Source organism: Oncorhynchus keta, unplaced genomic scaffold (assembly GCF_023373465.1).
Source record: "Oncorhynchus keta strain PuntledgeMale-10-30-2019 unplaced genomic scaffold, Oket_V2 Un_contig_13783_pilon_pilon, whole genome shotgun sequence".
Lineage (NCBI taxonomy): Eukaryota > Metazoa > Chordata > Actinopteri > Salmoniformes > Salmonidae > Oncorhynchus > Oncorhynchus keta.
Window position 1 is genome coordinate 30,029 of NW_026278356.1, and position 6,479 is coordinate 36,507.

At 38.8% G+C, this 6,479-nt stretch overlaps 1 long non-coding RNA gene across 1 annotated transcript; it reads left to right on the plus strand.

The window, feature by feature from the left end:
* On the plus strand, window positions 1–1,938 carry LOC127918214 (uncharacterized). The gene is made up of 3 exons (XR_008099491.1): window positions 1–650; window positions 785–823; window positions 1,558–1,938. It is a non-coding gene; the product is annotated as an uncharacterized LOC127918214 (long non-coding RNA).
* The last annotated feature ends 4,541 nt before the right edge of the window (window positions 1,939–6,479 follow it).

Consider the following 6,479-nt stretch of genomic DNA (forward strand, 5'->3'; position numbering starts at 1 on the left):
CACATTAACTCATTGTATTAGCCTAACCTTTGATCCTTTGTGGTAATAGTCTGAGGCTTTTGAATGACCTTAACACCAAGTTAATGTCAGTCTCTGGCTGAGGTAAAGAATCGTCATTTGTTCTGTGTGGTATACACAGCCTAGTATGCTCACTAAATTCCCCTAGTTTTTTGTCTAAACTTCCATTGACACTTGAATTATACATTCAAATGTAATCTGGACGGCATCCAGTGGTAGTTTATGGTGTATTTTCTCCAGACTCTCCTTCACCTGAAACAAAGGACTGATTGTGATCTGAATATATGTAACAATGTACCTGTCAAGTGGTCATGGAGAAAATCTTAACCCATATCAAATGCATGAAGTAATCCTACGCTGTCCTCACAAACAGCTGAATCCTACCTTGAGCTATGTGAGCTCATGGCCTCAAACACGGAAATAAAATGTTGAATGTGTTGAAATGTAACACTAGTTTCTTCACCAGCATGCCAAGCCACTAACACCACCTCATTCTTTCACTACATTATTTGATTTGTTTTATCCAACATCCGTATTCTGTATTAGTAATTGTTAAATCTGTGTGTTCTCTGTCCCTTTTTATGTAACCGATCGTGTACCTGACGCCACTCATACAACCCCAGACACCAACAGTAAGCGATCACCCAGTTGCTATTCATATTTTTGTTGTAGCTATATCATTTTCTCTTTGATTCCAAGTCGTATTTTGGTGATTTCAGCTTCACTGCAAATTCATGTCACCTTCCTTCTGTTTGTTTATTGACAGACAATGCTGGGAAAATAGTGGGCAGTGTTGGTGTACTTGGTAAGTGTCAGCAGATTCTTTTAATGTTATAAAACATTTTGTATGACGAGCAATGTGGATAACAATATCAGTCAAGGAAGAGACTATAGTCTATTACAGTCCAACATCAGAGGTCCCAGACATGCTTAATGGGATTGAGATCCTGGCTCTTTGCTGGCTGTGGCAGAACACTGACATTCCTGGATTGCAGGAAATCACGCACAGAACAAGCAGTATAGCTAGTGGTTACTGGCCCAACGCTCTTAACTGCTAGGCTACTTGCCGGGGAAGTCGCTCAGGTGGTGAGCATTGGGCAAAGCTGGTGGTTTTGTGAGGGCTTGGCTACCTGGTCATCTAGAAATAGTCATGATTACTAGAGTGTTTGTGTTACAGCTCTCGGTGGCTACTCAGGAAATGTGGCCACTAAAAACTCAGACAGCGTTTATGAGCATACATTTTGATTTAATTTGAGATAATAAGGAAAGATGGGTGATTGAGAATTAATTAGAATAATGCAAAATGTTTATTTGGAATGGTGAGCATGATGACTTTTTGAACCTTGAACTGAAACATAATGATCTCAAACTTGGCTTCAAGCTGACATGTTGTGGCAGCTGTTCAGTGATATGTGTCAAAGTCCAACAGATTTTATCCAGTTTGTGCTCCACAGGTCCACGTTGATTTTGTAAAAAAAATGCTGGGCAGATGGTTATCAGTGTATAAAGAAATGTATTTTGGGGTGTCTTCTTTTTCAGTGCCAAGTCTTCTACTTTACCTCAGTCTCCTCCTGCTTCATTGAGAAGGAAGGAGTCACAGTAAAATGGCTGCTGTGATGTCCCCTGAATCTACCACCCTCCCAAACACGGGGAATGGTTCATATACTTTAAAAGGAATCTCTATTACACGATGATTAGAAACCTCCTGATGAAGAATGTATTGGTTCACTTCCATTTGGGAGCTTGTGCTTAAGGAGTGGCCTAACTTGATTACTTGTATGTTTCCAGTGTACTTCACAAATCACTCCTAGTCTGATCCTGATTTAACTCATTGCAACATTCTCATGTTAAAATTCACCCATATGTAGGGTCTCTGATTTTCTGGGTGAACATGCCTCACAAAGCCAATTTTGCCAGCTCTGGGGGTTGAAGGAAATCATATCTGTTAAGATAAACAAAACATTTGTAATTTAGTTGAGCAACTTACAGTAGTGAGTGCATACATTTTCATACAAGACCCACAATATGTAAGTCATACCACCAAAGGCCTTCACTGGTTTGATAGACCAGAACATCTGGTTCAATGTGAATCAATGGGCTTTCACCAAGTTTCGCTCTAGTCATTGATAAGTAGTAATTGTGTTATTGTGACGTGAATCTGAAAAGCTTGGATTTATTAGGATAACTCTTGGAACACCGGAGACAATGACTGCTAAAGGAATTGATGCTTTATACTTATTTTTTAAAGTGCTAGTTCTTTGAGGGATCAAGGACTCTTGCTCATGATCCAGATTTGGAGTCTTTATTTGCACTATTATTTTGCAGTTCTACTGTAGATAAGCCAATTAAATATATATTTTGTAAATTAATGTAAATAAGTTTGAATGAAAATGTTGCAAGAGTCTCTTCCAACAGGACCACTGGATCATGGTGTTCTATAGGCAGGAAACCTGTAGCTCTCGGTAATATCAGGCTCAGCTTAATGCATTTTGAATGTTCAACGTGCTCTGGATTCTTCACTATGTCAAGGGAAAATACCAAACATTCTGCAGTTGTAGCCTTTATTTCTTTCTATTATCTTGACATTTCCCACTGCCCTTTTATTCCAGGCTGTCCTAATGAAAGTAACACATTTAATATGTTGTGTGAGCACTAATAGCACTTGTTTTCATAACACTAGGGTTGCTTCATATATGAAACCAGGTTCTTATTTAGTAGGGCAAGTTTAGAATGTTGCAAATAAAAGTATAATCAATATTGGAGTTCAGTGTCTATTGTATAGTCCATTTGAATTAGCTTTATTCTGATCAATGTACCTTACTAAGTAAGCATATCGGTGTTAAACATACCAAACAATACAATTTTCATCCTTTTTCCATAAATGTCATCTTTCATTTGATCTTAAACTACAATATCCAACAGAGGAGCACAGAATTCACAAAATGAAGTATTAATGTGTGTTTGAAGTATTCTGTGGATCTCACCTCTGTCCCTATATGCTGTACTTTTCTCTTTGGTTTCCGTCTGTGTCTGGAACCTGTTCAATTATCAGTGTGGAACCACATTAAACTAGTATGTTGTGGGCAGCCAGTTATGAAACATGTTTGTTGCACTTGTTTGATTAAAATGAACTTAATGTACCAATCAATTAAACCTCCATCTTTCTCCACGGGTTAATATTGATACCATAGACTTAGGCATCGCATCTTAGTGTCTAAATGTACATTTTTTATTTAGCAGTGTTCTCATCCAGATTGACTTATCGCACTATTCAATCCGTAGCGCTGAAAATCTGCTTAATAGTGCAATTGACAATTAAAGGCAATGTTCCGGCGGTTGTGGAGACAGCATTCACGCAAACACTGCATATGTCAGCTCAATTGCAAATTACCTTACATTTTAACACAGATCTTCTGTGATATGGATTGAATCCAGCCCTTACAGTGAGCTAGAGGGGACAACAATTTCTCAGTCATAAGGGCCAAGAGATCAAAGGTGGCTCAAGGTTTAGGTATAGCACCATGGTCTTGTAGTGCATGCAGGCTTTGACTGAAAGCCAGTGGAGGAACTGTGCGAAGGAGCAGGGTGACCTGGGAGAACTTTGGAAGGTTGAACACTAGGTGGGCTCCATCCAGAAGTAGTCAAACATCTTTGTATCTGTCCGATTATGGCGTTCTGGATAAATTGCAGGGAATATCTCTCCCATTATGGCATCTGTGAGAGCATAGACAGCGCCACTGAGACCATCTCCATTTTGAAGTAGTGAGTTTTCTTCTACACCTATGATTTGGTAAACTAACTTAAAGGGTGCATACTGCCACCTGAAGTGTGTTGTTTGAGCAGGTACAAAGCCAAGGTTTTTGATTTACTGCCACCTGCAGTTGTGGAATGTTCACACACGTATAATTATTTGGATGATCCATAGAGATTGATAGATGCCTCTAGTGGCCAAAAGGCAGTTTTAGCATGGGCAGTGCTATTGAGTGCTTCCCTATTTGTATGTAGTCAACTGGGTGGTACTTCAACTTTATTGGCTGTTCCATCCCAGTAATCCTGTTGTAGTCATGCCCAACCGGGTCATCAGGAGGGATCAGCTAATCATGACAAATTGACTACTTCGAATGAAGGTTCTTCCCGTGTGCTTAGACACCATAATGGGAACTATATAGGGATGCTTTCTCTCGCATTCTCTATGGGCTGATCCCTCCCGGTGACCTGGATGGAATTATGTGATCCTTCCTAACCCATAGGAAGTTCATAGGAAGAGTTCTCTGTCTTTATACATAATACTGAACTAGCATCCATTGTTAATGTTACAGTATGCTGTGTTTGGGTCTTGGCAGTCCTTGGTTCTTTAACTAATATTTACACATCTCAGATTGGTCTGTGTTATCTTGCCAAACCTGGAACTGCTTTGGGAATAATGTTTTATTATTTAGCTGAAGGGAAGGAAACATGGTCATACATCATGGAAATACAGTATATGCGACGAGACATTTTTTGCTTGCAACATATAGGCAGTAGAGTACAGTAGGCTAGTAGAGGTTTCACAAGGAAAAACACTTCCAAAGTAAGGCCGGGATTCAATCTCATCGGCTGTTGCAGGAATTAAATTCCTCTGTTTTAATAACCAATTAAAATGAATCACTCTGTCAATTCATAAGGGGTTGTAAGACCCTTATTGGTATAAAATGGACAGAGACCAGCCTTTGAAATCAACCAGCTGCGTTTATTCTCGAGAGTACTGCTCATTACACATTTTACCACAGGTTATAAACTGAAAATGACGTCAGCGTCGCCTAGAGCCAAGGTCAGCCTGTGTAGATAAGCATTCTAGCCAGTTTGGCGATATAGTTCATTCATTTCTACCAAGGAACAGACAGCCATTGTTCTAATTCTTGATTATATTTACACACATTATATTCAGTACTAGGATTAAACATAAAATTCATACATATACAGTAACATAATAGTATTCTGATTAGTACATATACAGTAACATAATAGTATTCTGATTCGTCAGTCCTGATTACATAATTAGTCATCATTGATAAAAATTCCCTTAACGTCAGCCCTTTTCAGTTATGCACCCTAACTGCAAAACCACGGCTATGCAATGTAACCTCGGTCACAGAGATCGCATTACAAACGCTGCAGATGTCCACTCAATCAAAATGACAGTTTTCCCATGATTTAAACCAATCAAAACTTGTGTACTATCCAGTAGTGATGGGTCATTCATGAACAAATAGCTCTTTTGAACAGATCTTTTTGTTGAAGGTCGGGAACAGAATCACATTGGTGAAAGAGCCTTTCATTTAGTTCCCTGATTTGCATACTGCTACTACTGCAGTTTGAGCTGAAAACAACGTTGTTCTGCAGAAAAGTTACAAAATAATTATCTAAAGAAGGTGAATCCTCACTGCAGAAACAATAAATTGTGGGGAGCGCTCAATCTGGTCCACGCTGATTCTTTTACAATTTGGCAAGGTAATGTATTTGAACTCGCATTTCACGATCTGACATTGCAGATTTGTTATTTTTTTCATGGTTCTAGGTAAATTCAGAAGCATTTTGAACGACGAATCGTTTGGGAGACAAATGATCCGGCTGTTTTGTGTGAACGGAGCCAAATGAGCCAGCTCTCAGAAAGATTTGGAATGCCCATAACTACTATCCAGGTACCATCTCTGCTAATCACGTCTGCCAATCAAGTTCTCCGTATCTAGGTACTAAACACCACTGGTGTTTACTATTACTCCCAAATTAGAATGCAGCAACTGTAACATATCTAGCTTGCTTAGGTGGCTAGTTACTATACAACAAGAATACAATATTTTGTATCAAGTCTGCCAGAAGATTGCCCAAATGTGCCGAATTGGTCAATTGATATATACTTGAAAATGTAACTATAGAGAACAAACAAAAATGCTATGGTAATAAAAATATATGTTTACACACCCCCAGGAAAGTCATAAATGATGGATCATTAGCTTATACACCAACTTTCACACATCTCGATGGCCGGGAGGGGTGTGTGGAGCCAGAGACAGCCGTGGGGTCAAACTGTAGACCCCAGTTCCTACATTTGAACATAAAATTGATTTGATCAAACAAAACTATTCTACATTTTATCTCTGGGACCCTCAGGATGACAAATCAGAGCAAGATTACTGATTGTACACAACCGTTCAAAAGTTTGGGGTCACTTAGAAATGTCCTTGTTTTTGAAAGAAAATCACTTTTTTTTTTGTCCATTAAAATAACATCAAATTGATCAGAAATACAGTGTAGACATTGTTAATGTTGTAAATTACTATTGTAGCTGGAAATGGCAGCTTTTTTAATGGAATGTTTACATAGGCGTACAGAAGGCCATTATCAGCAACTATCACTCCTGTGTTCCAATGGCACGTTGTGTTAGCTAATCCAAGTTGATCATTTTAAAAAGGCTAATTGAT